General features: G+C 32.5%; 1 long non-coding RNA gene across 2 annotated transcripts in view; it reads right to left on the bottom strand.

The window, feature by feature from the left end:
- Positions 1–16,742, bottom strand: part of LOC116419138 — a 58,632-nt gene extending 41,890 nt beyond the window's left edge. For both annotated transcript variants that reach the window (XR_004229406.1, XR_004229407.1), the window contains exon 1: positions 16,228–16,742. This is a non-coding gene — a long non-coding RNA (uncharacterized LOC116419138). The remainder of the gene's footprint in view (positions 1–16,227) is intronic.
- Between the last annotated feature and the right edge of the window lie 547 nt (positions 16,743–17,289).

Below are 17,289 nucleotides of genomic sequence, written 5' to 3'. Positions count from 1 at the left end.
CATCAAGGATTTATGACCAGAATGGTGGAATAGATGGAGCACCCAGTTGACTTTTCCCAGAATTTTTCTCCAAGCAACTTTAAAATAATACAACAAATTAAAATTTGGAGTGGCAGAGCCAATAAAAGATCAGGGTGAGATATTCTTCCGGCTCAAGATAACTTAAGAGGTTGGAAAGAAACTCCTGTGACATGGGCATTGAGATTGGCCTAGAGCTCATGTGGATATAGCACCAGTAGTGGAACTATAAAGATAACAGAAGCAGCAGAATTTGGGGAGCTTTCACGCTAGAGATAGTAAGGGAATGTGACAAATGGTCAGAAAAAAATACCAAGGGACTCTTATGCTAGCAATGAATATAAGACTGAAAGCTGTTTGGCAATTTCACTGCCAATATTTACTATGAAAACACAGTTCAAGGGTGGAAAGATCACTTTTGCTTTAGTGGAGAACAGGCTCCTGAGGAATAGGATTACTTCTTGTCCAAAGGTGGCAAGGACTCTAAAAATAATACTGATTGAGAAATGCAAATTAAGACAACTCTGAGATACCACTATACACCTGTCAAATTGGCTAGAATGACAGAGAAAGATAACATGGAATGTTGGAGGGGATGTGGGAAAACTGATACACTGATACATTATTGGGGGAATTGTGAATACATCCAGCCATTCTGGAGAGCAATTTGGAACTATGCTCAAAAAGTTATCAAACTCTGCATACCCTTTGATCTAGCAGTGTTACTACTGGGCTTATATCCCAAAGAGATTTTAAAGAAGGGAAAGGGACTTGTATGTGCAAGAATGTTTGTGGCAGCCCTTTTTGTAGTGGCCAGAAACTGGAAACTGAGTGGATGAGAATGGTTGAATAAATTGTGATATATGAATATTATGGAATATTATTGTTCAGTAAGAAATGACCAGCAGAATGATTTCAGAAAGGCCTGGAGAGACTTACATGAACTGATGCTGAGTGAAATGAGCAGGACCAGGAGATCATTATATACTTCAACAACAATACAATATGATGATCAATTCTGATGGATGTGACCCTTTTCAACAATGAGATGAACCAAATCAGTTCCAATAGAGCAGTAATGAACTGAACTGCTACATTCAGCTAAAGACCTCTGGGAGATGACTATGAACCACTACATAGAATTCCCAATCCCTCTATTTTTGTCCACCTGCATTTTTGATTTCCTTCACAGGCTAATGGTACACTATTTCAAAGTCCAGTTCTTTTTGTACAGCAAAATAACTGTTTGGACATATATACATATATTGTATTTAACTTACACTTCAACATATTTAACATCAATCTGCCATCTGGGGGTGGGGGGGAGGGAAGGAGGGAAAAAAGTGGAAAAAACAAAAGGTTTTGCAATTGTCAATACTGAAAAAATACCAATGCATATATCTTGTAAATAAAAAGCTATAAAAAAGAGCTGATGAATTTAAAAATAATAATAATAATGCTGATTATAATCCTAAGAGATCAAGAGCCTTTCCCATGGAAAACTAAAGTAAAGGGTAGTTACTACATCTCTCCACACATCACTTAACTTTGGAAGCACCAGATGCTTCAAAATCTCAAACCCAGCCCTGAAAACAGGAATATAGAGAAGTCTGAAGCTTAGCCAATGTCCCTCCCTTTTTACTCTGGGAACAAAGTTCATTTTCAAAATAAATTCAAAGTGAAGAAATTGGTTGGAAAATGAAGAAACAAAAAAAAACATAAAAAGCTAGTATGGTGACAGGGAAGATCAAGACACAAACTCAGAAGAAAAGTCAAAATAACTATAGGCACAGTATCAAAGAAGGGGAAGGAGGAACACAAATTGAACATAAGCAAATAAAAACTCCTGGAAATGTTAAAAATAATTAACTTCAAAACCTAATAATATTAAAAAGAAAATAAATAAATAAATAAAAACAATGAAAGAAAAACCATGAAAAAAATTAACTCATTGTACACACACACACACACACACACACACACACACACATACACACACACAGCTGAAGAAAACAAAATCTTAAAATACAAAATTGAATCAACTCTCTAAAAAAAAATCTCCAGGGTCAGATGGATTACATTTAAAGAACAATTAATTCCAATACTATACAAACAAACTATTTGAAAAAATAAGGAAAGAAGGATCCTACCAAATTCCTTTTATGATATAAATATGGTGCTGATAATCTAAATCAGGTAGTGTTAAAACAGAGAAAGAAAAATATAGACCAATTTCCCTAATGAGTATAGATACAAAAATCTTAAATAAAATATTAACAAAGAGATTACAAAAAATCATCCCCAGAATAATACACCATGACTAAGTAGGATTTATACCAGGAATGCAGGGCTGGTTCAATATTAGGAAAACAATTAGCATAATTAACCATATCAGTAACCAAACTAACAAAAATCATATGAGTATCACAATGGATGCAGACTAAGTATTTGATAAAATCCAACACCTATTCCTATTAAAAGAAAGATTTGATAAAGTGGAAAAAGAAAACAGCTCCCTGAAATGTGAAATGGAAAAGGTAAAGAACTCCCAGTAAACAGAATTTGTGAATTGGAAAAAATTCCATAGAACAAAAACAACTCATTTAAAAACGCAATTGGACAATTAAAAAAAGTAGTAAAAAAAAAAAAAAAAGTAAATGAAGAAAATAATTCATTAGAAATCAGAACTGAACAAATAGAAATGAATGACTCAATGAGACATCAAGAATCAGTCAAGCCAAACCCAAAGATCCTGGCTTTTGGCATAAGAATTCACTATTTGACAAAAAATTCTGGGGAAATTGGAAACTAGTATGGCAGAAAGTAGACATTGACCCACACTTAACACCATCTACCAAGAGAAGGTCAAAATGGATTCATGATCTAGATATAAAGAATGATATTATAAACAAATTAGAAGAACATAGGATAGTTTATCTCTTAGACCTGTGGAAGAGGAAGGAATGTGTGACCAAAGAAGAACTAGAGATCATTATTGATCACAAAATAGAAAATTTCAATTATATAAAGTTAAAAAGTTTTTTATACAAATAAAACTAATGCAGACAAGATTAGAAGAGAAGCAATAAACTGGGAAAACATTTTTACATTCAAAGGTTCTCATAAAGGTCTCATTTCCAAATAAGAGAATTGACTCAAATTTATAAGAAATCAAGCCATTCTCTAATTGATAAATGATCGAAGGATAGGAACAGACAATTTTCAGATGAAGAAATTGAAACTATTTCTAGTCATATGAAAAGGTGTTCCAAATCATTATTGTTCAGAGAAATGCAAATTAAGACAACTCTGAGATATCACTACACACCTCTCAGATTGGCTAAAATGACAGGAAAAGATAATGATGAATGTTGGAGGGGATGTGGGAAAACTGGGGCACTGATACATTGTTGGTAGAATTGTGAACGGATCCAACCATTCTGGAGAGCAGTTTGCAACTGTGCTCAAAAAGTTGTCAAACTGTGCATATTCTTTGATCCAACAGTGTTTCTGCTGGGATTATATCCCAAAGAGATCTTAAAGAAGGGAAATGTCCCACATGTGCAAAAAATGTTTGTGGCAGTCCTTTTTGTAGTGGCTAGAAACTGGAAATTGAATGGATGTCCATCAATTGGAGAATAACTGAATAAATTGTGGTATATGAATGTTATGTAACATTATTATTCTGTAAGAAATGACTAGCAGGATGATTTCAGGGAGGCCTGGAGAGACTTACATGAATTGATGTTAAGTTAAATAAGAAGAATCAGGAGATCATTATACACGGCAACAAGAAGATTACATGCTGATCTACTTTGATGGATGTGGCTCTCATCAACAATGTGATGATTTAAATCAGTTCCAATTATTCAGTAATGAAGAAAATCAGCTACTCTCAAAGAGAGAACTATGGGAAATAAGTGTGGACTGCAACAGAGCATTTCCACTCTTTCTGTTATTGTTTGCTTGCATTTTTGTTTTGTTCTCAGGTTTTTTTTTTCTTTTTAGATCTGATTTTCCTTGTACATCAAGATAACTGTGTAAATATGTAGACATATATTGGATTTAACATATACTTTAACATATTTAACATATATTGGGCTACCTGCCATTTAGGGGAGGGGGTGGGAGGAAGGAGAGGAAAAGTTGGAACAAAAGTTTTGCAAGGGTTGATGTTGAAAAATTATCCATGCATATGTTTTGTAAATAAAAAGCTATAATAATAACAAGAAAAAGAAATGTTAGCCTTGGCTATAAGAGAAAAAAAAGAGGTTAAAGGAATTACAGTAGGTAATACAGAAACCAAATTATCACTCTTTGCAGATGATGATATACATAGAGAACCCTAGAAAATCAACTAAAAAACTACTAGAAATAATTCACAAGTTTAACAAAGTTGCAAGATCCAAAATAAATCCACATAAATCATCAGCATTTTTATATATTACCAACAAAGTCCAGAAATAAGAGATACAAAGAGAAATGCCATTTAAAATAACTGCTGATAATATAAAATATTTGGGAGTCTATCTGCCAAGGCAAAGTCAGGAACTATATGAACACAATGACAAAACACTATAAAGTCCACACAAATAAAGTCAGAGCTAATCAATTGGAAAAATATCAAGTGCTTTTGGGTAGGCTGAGCAAATATAATAAAATGACAATACTACCTAAATTAATCTACATATTCAATGCCATATCAATCATTACAGATCTAGAAAAAATAATAAAGTTCATCTGGAAGAATAAAAGGTCAAAAATTTCAAGGGAATTAATGAAAAAATGCAAATAAAGCTAACTTTACCATACCTAAAACTATATTATAAAGCAGCGGTCATCAAAACTATTTGGTACTGACTTAGAAATAGTGTAGTCAATCAGTGGAATCGGTTATGTTGACAGGACAAAATAGTCAATGACTACAGTAATCTAGTGCTTGACAAACCCAGAGACCCCAGTTTTGGGGATAAAAAATCACTATTTGACAAAAACTGCTGGGAAAATTGGAAACTAGTATGGCAGAAACTAGGCACTGACTCATACCTAACATTGTACACCAAGATAAAGTGAAATAGGTTCATGTTTTAAACATAAAGAGTAATATTATAAGCAAATTAGAACATAGGATAGTTTATCTTTCAGACCTGTGGAAAAGGAAAGAATTTGTGAACAAAGAACTGGGATCATTATTGAACACAAAATAGATACTTTTGATTATATTAAGGGTTTTGATAAAGACCTCATTTCTAAAACACAGAGAAATGACTCAAATTTATAAGAATTCAAGCCATTCTCCAATTGATAAATTGTTAAAGAATATAAACAGAAATTTTTCAGATGAAGAAATTGAAATCATTTCTATATCACTATTAATCAGAGAAATGCAAATTAAGACAACTCTGAGGTACTACCACAAACCTTTCAAATTGGTTAAGATGACAGGAAAATATAATGATGAATGTTGTAGAAGATGTGGGAAAACTGGGATACTAATATGTTGTTGGTGGAGTTGTGAACTGATCCAAGCATTCCAGAGAACACTATGGAAACATGCCCAAAGGGCTATCCAATTGTGCATACCCTTTGATCCAGCATTTTTTCTACTGGTCTTATATCCCAAAGACATCTTAAAGGAGGGAAAGGGATCCATATCTGAAAAAATGTTTGTGGCAGCCCTTTTTGTAGTGGCAAAAAACTGGAAACTGAGTGGATGCCCATCAGTTGGAGAATGGCTGAATAAGTTATGGTATATGAATGTTATAGAATATTATTGTTCTATAAGTAATGATCAGCAGGATGATTTCAGAGAGACCTGGAGAAAATTATATAAACTGATGCTAAATGAAATGAGAAGAACCAGGAGATCATTTTACATGGCAACAACAAGATTAAATGATGATCACTTCTGATGGATGTGGCTCTTTACAACAATGAGATGATTCAGGCCTGTTCAAATGATTTTGGGTTAATGAGAACCATCTATACCCAGAGAGAGGACTGTGGGGACTAAGGGTGGATTACAATGTAGTATTTTCACTCTTTTTGTTGTGTTTTCTTTGAATTTTATTTTCTTTCTCATTGTTTTTCTTTTTGAACTGATTTTTCTCGTGCAGCAAGATAATCGGATAATTATGTATGCCTATATTGGATTTAATATATATTTTACCATGTTTAATATATATTAGATTACTTACCATCTAGGGAAGTGGATGGGTGGGGAAAGGGGGAAAAAATTGAAACACAAGGGTTTTCAAGAATCAGTGTTGAAAAATTATCTTTGCATATGTTTTGGAAATAAAAAGAAATTCGATAATTTTTTTTCAATTGAGCCAATAAAAAAAGAGGTACAAAACTTCACTATATAAAATAATTGCTCAAAAATTAGAATTGGAAAAGTGGAAGCTAATGACTCCATAATACTTCAAAAAACAATAAAACAGAGTCAAAAGAATGATAAAAAATTAAAAAAGTGAAATTTCTCATCAGAAAAACAACTGTTTCAGAAAATAGATCTAGGCAAGATAATTTGAGAATTATTGGATTAATTGAAAATTATTATTTTAAAAAAATTTTTAAAAATTATAAAAGAAACTACACTGATATCCTAGAACCAGAGGACAAAATAGAAATTGAAAGCATCCATCAATCCCAACCTGAAAGACGTCACAAAATGAAAACAAAATGAAAGAGCCTATATAAAAGAGAAAATATTTTAAATAGCCAGAAAGAAACAATTCAAATATTATGGAACTGCAGTTAGTATCAAACAAGATTTAGCAGCTACCACATTAAAGATGAAAAGGGCTTAGAATATAATATTCCAGAATATAAAACAGTTAGGAATACAATCAAGAAAAACCTACTGAACAAAACTAAGCTTAATCCTTTAAGCAGAAACAAAAACAAAAATGATATATAATGATATAGAGGATTTTCACACTGTCCTGATGAAAAGACAGAGCTGGATAGAAAATGTGACTTTCAAATACAAGGCTCAAGAGAAGCATAAAAAGTAAAATATGAAAGAAATCATAAAGGACTCAGTAAGGTTAAATTGTTAAGATTTTTATATGATTTCTATAAGATTTCTATAAAGATGATAGATGTAACTTCTAAATAATTTATCATTGTTAAATCAATTAGAAGGATTCTACATAGAAGATACAGAAATGAATCAATTTTTTTTAATGGAAGGATGAGAAAAAGGGGGATGGGAGAAGAAGATTGGGGAAACCTTACTTGAAAGAGGTGTGAAAACAAGAACTTTTATGTTGGAGAGGAAAATAGTTTGAACTAGGCAACACTTGAACCCTGCTTTCATCTGAATTAGTTCAGATGAGGCAAAATATATTCATGCACGTGTGTGTGCACACATGCACACACACACACTATCTCTCTCAGATATAGAAATATATTTTAACTAAAAGGGTAATAGAAAGGAATAGGAAGAAGGAGCAAAGGGGATACTGTAATAAAAAGGGGAAAACAAAGGAATGCAGTCACCAAAAGCAGCACAATAGACTTTAGAGGAGGGACAAGAGAGAACTAGAGGCATAGACACACACAAAGAAACAGAAACACAAATTGAGACAGACAAACAGAGATAAACAGAAGAAACCAGGATGGAGCAAAATTCACAGTCCATGAATGTGAAAGGGATTACCTCAACTACAAAATGTAAGGACACAGTAGAATAGATTAGAAATTAGAATCTAATTATATGCTGATTGTAGGAAACATACTTGAAACAGAGAGACAGAGTTAAAACAAGGAGTTGGAACAGATTATATTATGCTTCAGCTGAAGTGAAAAAGGGAGGAAAAGTAATCATGATATTAAACAAAGCAAAAATAGACTAATTAAAAGAGATAAGCAGGAAATCACATCTTTCTAAAATGAACCATAAACAATGAATATTAATGCTAAACATATATACATCAAATAACATAGTGTTTAAATTTTTAAAAGAAAATTTAAATTTTAGGAGGAAATAGTAAAACCATACTAATATGGAACATCAATTTCCCCATCTTAGAACTAAATAAAGCTAATCTTAAAAAAAAAAAAAAGAAGCAAAGGAAATGAAAAGAATTTTAGAAAAGTTAAATATGATAGATATCTGAAGAAAATTGAAAGGGAATAAAAAGGAGAATATCTTTTTCTGTTGCACATGACACCTTTAAAAAATTGACCATGTATTAGGGCATAAATACTTAACAAATAAATGGAAAAAATGTAGAAATATTAAATGCACCTCTTTCAAATTATAATGCAATAAAAATTTATTCAAAAAAGTTACTTGTAAAAATAAATATTGAAAATGAAACAATTTAATCTAATAAGTAGGTCAAGTAACAAATCATATACACAACCAGTAATTTTATTAAAGAGAATGACATCCCAAGGAAATCATAAAGGAGAAAAAAGGACTCATGTGCAAAAATGTTCATAGCAGCTCTTTTTGTAGTAGTAAAGAATTGGAAAAGGATTGGATACCCATCAATTGGGAAATGGCTGAATATGTTGGGGTACATGAAGATAATGGAATATTATTATTCTATAAAAAATGATAAGCTGATTACAGAAAGGTCTGGAAATTTTTATATTAACTGATGCTGAATGAAACAAGGAGAAGCAGGAATACATTTTGTTCAATAACAGCAAGAATGTGTTATGATCAACTATGAAAGGCTCGGTTCTTCACTGTAGTTCAGTGATCCAAAGAAATCCTAATAGACTTTGAATAGAAAATGTCATCTGCAACCAGAGAAAAATCTAAGGAGACTGAATGTAAATCAATACCTGGTTATATTCACTTCTTTTTTCTGTTTTTTTTTTTTAATCTCTCCCATGGTTTTTCCCATTTGCTCTGATTTTTCTCTCCCAACATAATTCATAAAACAACGTGTATTAAAAATAAATAAAAATAATTTTTAAAATAGAGAGAATGACAACAATAAAACAACATGCCAAAATTTGTAGGTAGTCAAAGCAGTACTTAGGAAGAAAATTATAGCTCTAAATATGTAAATCAATTAAAAAGAAGAGACAAAGCAGATCAATGAATTTGATATACATTTTAAAAAATTTAAAATTTCCAAATAAGGGTCAAAATAGAAGTCCTAAAACTGAAGGAGATTAATAAAATTTAAAGTAAAAAATAAGCATTAAACTACTAAATCTAGAAATTAGGTTCAACTACTCACATAAGGAATGGATTCAATAGGCAATACTACATATATGCCATGAAGGGTATAGCCCCCTCCAAAATCTATAGAGAAATAAGTAGGGAAGGATGGGTAGATGGTGAAGCAAAGGATAAGGAAAGAAAACAAGGAAGGGATACCTGAATGGGGGTGGGGGAGGGAGATTAAGTAATAGTAAGTCAAGTTATAGAACAGAATTTAATAAGAGTCAGCAGGAGGGGCAGATAGGTGGTGCAATAGAGAGAACACCAGCCCTGAAGTCAGGAGGACCTGTGTTTAATGTGACCTCAGATTCTTAATGTTTCCTAGCTGTGTGACCTTAGGCAAATCACAATACCAATTGCCTCAGAAAAGAAAAAAAAGAGTCAGCAGGAATAAGAAAGACATGTACCTCTTAGATATGTGTATATGAGTGTGTATATATATGTATATATTTACATATGAAAACATAAATATATCTTTTCTTAACTATAGCCTGCTTGGGGATAGTGGAGGATGAAAAGGGGGGAAAGAATAAAGTAAATAAAGTATGCAGCACAGAACAAAAGAACAATTTACAAGGAAGTAAAAAAAAGATGGACACTTGTGAATATAATTTCTTCTACTAATATATATATATATATATATATATATATATATATATGTATGTATATGTATACTTTCTTAAATTGGTATTTATTGTCATATATTTTGAATCATCCCTGATGTTCTGCTGGGCACACAATAATGTTCTTTTTTGTTTTGTTTCATTTTGTTTTGTATTGTTTTTCTGTTCTCTTTTTGTTTATTCTGTTTCTTTGAATAAAAAAAAATTTTGAAAAAATTTAAAAAACAAAATAAAGAAAAATAAAAATTATATAAAAATAACATTAAGAAAAAAGCAAATAAAAAAAGAAAAGAAAAAGAAAAACTTCTTTTAAAAAAAGAAACTGGTTTTATAAAAAAAACAAAACCCACCAATAAAACAAGTCAGCCATTGGTTGATTTCCATTTTTATAGAAAGAAAAAAGTCAAATCACCATCATAAGAAATGGAAATGGAAATGAATGCACCATGACTGAAAATAAAATTATATTTTTAGGAGTTATTTTGCTCACTTACATGCTAGTTAAACTGACAGTCTAAATGAAATGGGTGAATATTTACAAAACTATAAACTGCCCAAATGAGCAGAAGAGGAAATTGAATGGACAAGTAATAACCCTATCTTAAAAAAAAAAGAAATTAAAGTCATAAACAAACTTCCTAAGAAAAAATCCCTAGTGTCATCTATATTTATAAGTGAATTCTATCAAACATTTAAGAAAGAAATAACCCAACAATGTATAAACTATTTGAAAAAATTGATAAAAAAAAGAGTCTTATTCAAATTTCTTTTATGAAATAAATATGTTCTCATGCCTAAACCATGGAAAGCAAAAACAGAGAATTCCTTAATGAATACCAATACAAATATTTTAAATAAAATACTATCAAAGAGATGACAGCAATATTTCACAAAGGTCATATATGATGACTAAGTGAAATTTATTCCCGTAATGCAGAGTTGGTTCAATTTTAGGAAAATTGTAAGTATATTTGATAATCAATATCAACATCAATAGAAAAACAACAAAAATCTCAAACATATATCAATAGATATAAAAAAGCTTTCAACAAAATATAGCGCCTATATTCCTATTAAAAATATAAAAAAAAATTAAGGATCGGTAGAGCCTTTTTAAAAATTATTCTCAGTTGTTTTTTTTATTTTTCCAAATACATGTAAAGATAGTTTTCAACATTCATTTTTGGAAAACTGTGTTCCAAATTTTTCTACCTTTTTTCCTTCTCTTCCCCCTCCCAAAACAGCAAACAATCTGCAATCTGATAGAGGTATGTGCTATGCTTTTAAATGTATTTCGATATTTGTCATGTTCTGCAAGGAAAATCAGACCAAAAGAGAAAAAAAGGAAAAAAAGAAAGAGAAAAAACACTCAAAAGATGAAAATGCTATGCTTCAATCCACATTCAGTCTCCAAAGTCCTTTCTCTGCATGATTGGCATTTTCCATTCTAAGATTATTGAAATTGTCTTGAATCACCATGTTACTGAGAAGAACTAACTCCATCACAGTTGATCATCACATAATCTTATTGTTATACTATACATTGTCTTTTGGGTTCTGCTCACTTTACTCAGCTTCAGTTCGTGTAGATCTTTTCAGGCTTTTTTAAAATCAGCTTGCTTATCATTTCTTATAGAACAATAATATTCTATTACATTGACATACCATAACTTATTCAGCCCTAACTAATGGCCCTTAATAGCATATTTCTGCCCTTCTTGGCTGCATTCAGCTCATCAGAGCCACTCATGGGCTGAATTTAGAGTTCTGTTTGGCATTATCTGAGCTCATCAACTATAGTTTAGTAGCTAGAAGGTGACTCCTTGAAAAGGACAAGAAAAATTCTTTAAGTGCAAAAATGGAAAATAGCATTTGTTGTTGTGATTCATTAATTTCTCACTTTTGTCCAACTCTTTGTAACCCCCCTTTGGAATTTTCCTGGCAGAGATACTGGAATGTTTTGCCATTTCTTTCTCCAGCTCATTTTACAAATGATGAAACTGAGGCAAACTGGGTTAAATGAATTGCTCAGGGTCAAACAGTTAGTGTCTGAGAGCAGATTTGAACTCAAGTTGACTTGGAATCAATCAGATCTTCCTGATTTCAGGCCTGGCACTCTATCTACTGTACCATCTACTTTTCCAGTAAGAAGAAATAACTCACTAAACAAACTGAAGGCAATTAAAGAAAAGCCAAACATGCTTTTAGACTAAAAATAAGTCTTTTAACTCTTTTTATTAATTATTAATACTTTTTTTTTGCCTAGTGGTAATTAAATCTGTTGTCCCAGAAAACTATCTGGTTTAGATTTAGAAAATTCCTTGTAACTCTTATTTCCCAAACCCATTTTTAGGAATGACATAAAACAGTGCCTAAGAACTATAATGAGATTTGGACTATGGAACTCAGTTCCCTCTCCTCTTCATCCCCCCCCTTTCTCTCTCCCCCTCCCCTTTCCCCTGCCCCCCAGCCTCTCTCTGTCTCTCCCTCCCTTCCTCTCTTTTCCTCTCTCCCTCCCTCCTTCTCTCTTCCTCTTTCCCTCCTTCCCTTCTCTTCCCCATCTCTCATTTCTTTCTCTCTCTCATTTTCCTCTATTTGTCTTTCTGTCTCTGTCTCTCAAAATTCCCACCAGTTTACTATGCAAATTAACCTGAGAAATACAAAAGAAGTAACTGAAGCAAGATTATAGCCCTCTACCCTCCTCACCTAGATTTCTGCCTTTATTATCTGCCAGTAGAAAAACCTGTCTGCTTCTTCACTGAAATAATAAAATAATTTCACAATTCTGTTGCCCATCTTTATTCTTTAGACAACATTGTCAAGATACATTGACATCACCAAATCCTTCTGTTGACTGAGGAATCTGTAACTCAGGCGAACTGAATGTTTCTTTTGTCTTAACTGAATATCATCTAAGTAAAAAAAAAAAATCTTAGCTCAGGATAAAAGATATGTACTCCCTTGGATTTTTTTAATTGGATTGTTGGTTAAATTTATTGAGAAGCATGATATATATAGTACTCTTCCAGAAACATGTGCAACACAGAGATAGTGTCCACAAAGATAGTATCCAGAAACACCAGGCTACCTGAATCACGTTGTAAACTGAAGTTTTGGGTAAAGAGAATGCATGAGAGTTTGATTAATTATATCTCTGTCATAATATGACAACTGCTCTTTTACATCTTTAGAGTTCTTCCCTCTTCTTTCAGGAATGCCTTTCTCAAAAGTCATGGGATCATGATCAAAATCAATCAATCAACATATTATTAAGGGCTGACTATGTGCAGATCATTATGCTAAGTGCTGGGAATAAAAAAAGAGGCAAAAGGCAGTCCCTCCCCTTAATGAATTTACAATGTAATAAGAGAGACACTATGCAAACAAATATATAGGCTATATATAGGATAAATAAGAAATAATTATTAGGAAGTTAGGTGGTACAGTGGAGAGAGTACCAGATCTGAAATCATAAAAACTCATATTCCTGGGGACAAGCTGGTATATGGTTAACCACTGGATCTTCCAAAAATGCAGGACAACCTTTTTAAATTTGATCTTCATTATTAACATTTCCATGACTTTCTTAAGTGTAGGCATGATATGTAATATTTGTTGATTTCTGAAATGTAAGTGCTCACATTGAAAATTGTACAATTGACTTTTTGGAACTATTTCAAATCACCTCCAGCATATCCTGGAATTCATTCCAAAACATGTCTTGCTAGTTCCTACTTGCTTATATCTTTGCTTGTACATTTCCAACACCCTTATGATGCCTCCCTATTTCTTTGCTACCAATCTATTTAAAGGCACTGTTCAAGACTCGTGCCTTCTAAGAAGTCTTCCCTGGCTTGCCTCATCTAATAAAGCAAACTGATTATTCTCTCACTTTACATTCACTCAGAACTCAAGAGCATAGTGTGCCTGCAATAAGATCATAGCATGCACTTGCTTTTGTTCCTTACTTGTTTCCTTTATGTGGGTCATGTTATCCCCCAAATAAATTACCTGTTGCTCCCTGAGGCAGAAAGAAAATCTTCTGGAATCATAAAATTTTATAGCTAAAAAGGGATCTCAGAGACTTTTTTTGTATCCCTACCAACACCAGGAACAGGGCTATGCACACAACCAACACTCAATAAATGCTTAGCCAACATTCAATAAATGCTTAGCAAATTGAATTGAGTAACTCTATTCACAAACTCTATCTGCTGACTTGTGTAGAGATACAGCCCTTGAAGGAGGAAAGACTAGGGTATATTAGACCAACGCAAAAATAACAAATAACTGGATTCTAAATTCTATGAAGGCAGGAATCACAATGTTCAATCTGCACCAGTATAATTCTCTGTTAGAAAGCAAGTATTTAATAAATATCTGCTTATTTTTGCATCCTGCTAGAGGTACATTATCCAATAGCACATCACGTATACTGGAAAGAGGACCAAGGTCAGGTTTATGTGATTTTTGACAGAATGTAACACTAAATCTATCCCAGAAGGGGAAGGAGTTAAATGCTCTACCTTTATTTATTAGTTCCATTAGACTATGATCTTTCTCTGAGAATGACTTTTACCTTAAATTGAGCTCTGTTCCCCTTCCCGACCAGTTCCTTTGGCTATTTTAGGTTAAAATTAGTAGGATGCTTGGTGAATACCAAAAAGGAGAAGATTTTTCTTTAGAGAAAGAGAATGATACTAATTAGCATGTGGACTTTAGGAGAAATTCCAAGCTCAGTAAAAATATGATAATACATCAAAAAATAGCATTGATAAGTTAAGGATAGCAATCCTTTAGATAATCTTTAGAAGTCTTTAGATATGTTGGACACATAGACATTCCTACCAAAGAAGATGGAACTGAATTACCAATCCACATCCTTATCTGTCACACAGGTCAACCAAGATCTCCTACTAACTACCAGAGAAAGATCAAAGACAGAAAGAACAGATCCAGCAGAAAAGTAGTCCCATAAAAAACAAAACTCTGCTCCTCAAACAAGAGGAAAATAGAGAAGTGTAAAGATAAAGAATTGAGTCAAATTGAGTATCTTTAAACCAAGTCCAAATATTTCCAACAGGCAAGTCATATACTCCCAGGTATCTCCTTCAGAACTGGAATCAACATTATACATCTGTATGCCAAACTTTATTGCAGAAAGGAATGTCCCTCCCCTCCTCCAAAGATATTCCAGTTTTGAATCAATTAGAATCAACAACAGAAATCTGTCTCTTCAACACAACCTTGTGCTGCCCACTTTCTCAAGATCTGGTTTGAGTTAAGATGGGGTAAAGGGTATTATTATATCACACTAACATTGCAAGTAAAGAAGATAGAGGTATTAATTGATAATTCAGATATCACCAAGGGAGAGCTAAGTAGTCAGGCTCTTAACAAAGAGGAAAAACTCATAACACTCTAGGCCAAAGGTATAACTCAGAAAATATTCTTCAAGTTCTAAAACAAAGAAAAGATAAATGTCTGAATGGATCACCTGAGATTTGACTACATCTTCAAGTTTCATGTCAACCAACTGATAATCAGCAAGTTTTAAGAATGTGAGAATACCTTTTTGGGTAACCTCACAAGGACTCTTGTTACTCTAGCAAAAACAAATTAAACGTTTCTTAAAGCATTCTAGATAAAATAACTCTTAGGTTATGATAGAATATAGCCTTTCATTTTCTTTAAATCCCTCTAAAAATGAAAATAGCTCCAGCCTTGCTATCATTCATTCAGCAGTAACAACAGACTTGCTAAAGGTTGATGAATTAATTCTCTATTCCTTGGTAGGGGTTTTTATAAACCTAAAACTGCCTCAAACAGGTTTCTTTTGATTATAATAAATGCCATTTTATGATTGAGGCATATCTCTAGAAAATAAATAATACTATATTTTTCCCTCAAAAATATTCAACTTTCTTTTCAATTTAAATGTGCAATGTAAAAATATGCAAAAGGTAATATTTTCTTTAATTATGGAAGTTAAATAGGATAAGCAAATTTTCAGACATATAGTGACAATCATAATTGTGACTAAAGAAGAAAAACCAAATGGAATGAATGATATTTCTGAGGAAAGTTATATTTTCTAGGCCTTTTTTAAATAGATAGATTGGTTAGTTTTAGGTATTTACTGAGGAATTTCATTTAGAATTAGCAAAGCCATTTCATTAATTCAATTGCTTTCTAATGATGCCCAAAATTTATGAAGGACCCTCCCCCTCAGAAGCATTTGTTCCTTATTTATTATATACAGCATGGTCTTGAGATTGGGGCTATAATAATCGCTGGTCTCTCTCATACCTTCAATTTCACCATAAACAAATGTAATTTTAAAAGAAATAAGACAGCTTATAATACCTTTATTTAAAGATCAGAAGAACAAACCTTAAGCATACTTCTTGACTCCTTTATCCATTATTCTCACCAAAGAATTTCCTGATGGTTTTTTCTTTAGAAGTTTCCTCTATCTTTGGCAGCTGGTTGGATTCTTATCAACAGATGCTATTGATTTCTCCTTTTGCAGATGCTGTTGAATTGCTTTCTTTCCAGGCAGTTTTTTTTTTAATTTTTATTTTGGTGTGCTTTGTGATTTAGGTTTATTGAGCCCAAAGCAGATAGAGTATTAGGTACTCTGAGATTTCCCTGCTGTGTCTGCTTTACACATAACCTTCATTTCATAAACAATGAAACTGAGACTTTGACAAATTAAGTAGAATTATCAAAGGCCATGCAACAAGTGAAAGGCAGAGTCAAAAGGAAAACTCAGACAATCTAACTCACAATGCAGGGCTCAACCCACTGTTTGTTTTCATTTCTCTCCTTTGCTGTATAAATCGAGGAACTTGATGGTTAAACAGGGCAGTTTTCCTGCAATATCTACTGGCTTACTGCATTATGCAATGAAGTCAGAATTCTGAGCTTGTGACATCAATACAGGTTGCCATGGTAACTCTTTTCATGAGTGTTACAGGTTCACCATAGGCTCAAAAAGGGGGGGACTATACGGAATAGCAAAAGCAAGGCACAGTAAAGAATGGATTGCAATAATCACCTGAAAGTGTAAAAAACAAAATAGATAAGAATAATTTTGTAGTCATTATAATAATGAATTATATATGTTTCATCATAAAGCTACATTTATCTCTTGTATATATGCCCTGATACAGTGGAAAATCAGTTCCTTATATAAAATATTCACTGAAGAAGCAAAAAGTCACTGACAAAAGAAAGCATTTCTGTTAGTTCATAGAATGATTTGATTATGCTGTGGCTAATTATTCCACAGATTCTGTGGTGCTATACATCAAATTCTGTCCTTAATATATACAAACTACATATACAAATGAGCCTCATGTAAAATGTCAGTCAGTCAACTATCACTTATTAAGTGCCAACTATGTACCATGAACTCTGCTAAACATTGAAGATACAAAGAAAGACAAAACA

Source organism: Sarcophilus harrisii, chromosome 4 (assembly GCF_902635505.1).
Source record: "Sarcophilus harrisii chromosome 4, mSarHar1.11, whole genome shotgun sequence".
Classification (NCBI taxonomy): Eukaryota; Metazoa; Chordata; class Mammalia; order Dasyuromorphia; family Dasyuridae; genus Sarcophilus; species Sarcophilus harrisii.
The sequence above is the reverse complement of the archived record's forward strand: the minus strand, read 5'-3'. Positions and strand labels throughout refer to the sequence as shown.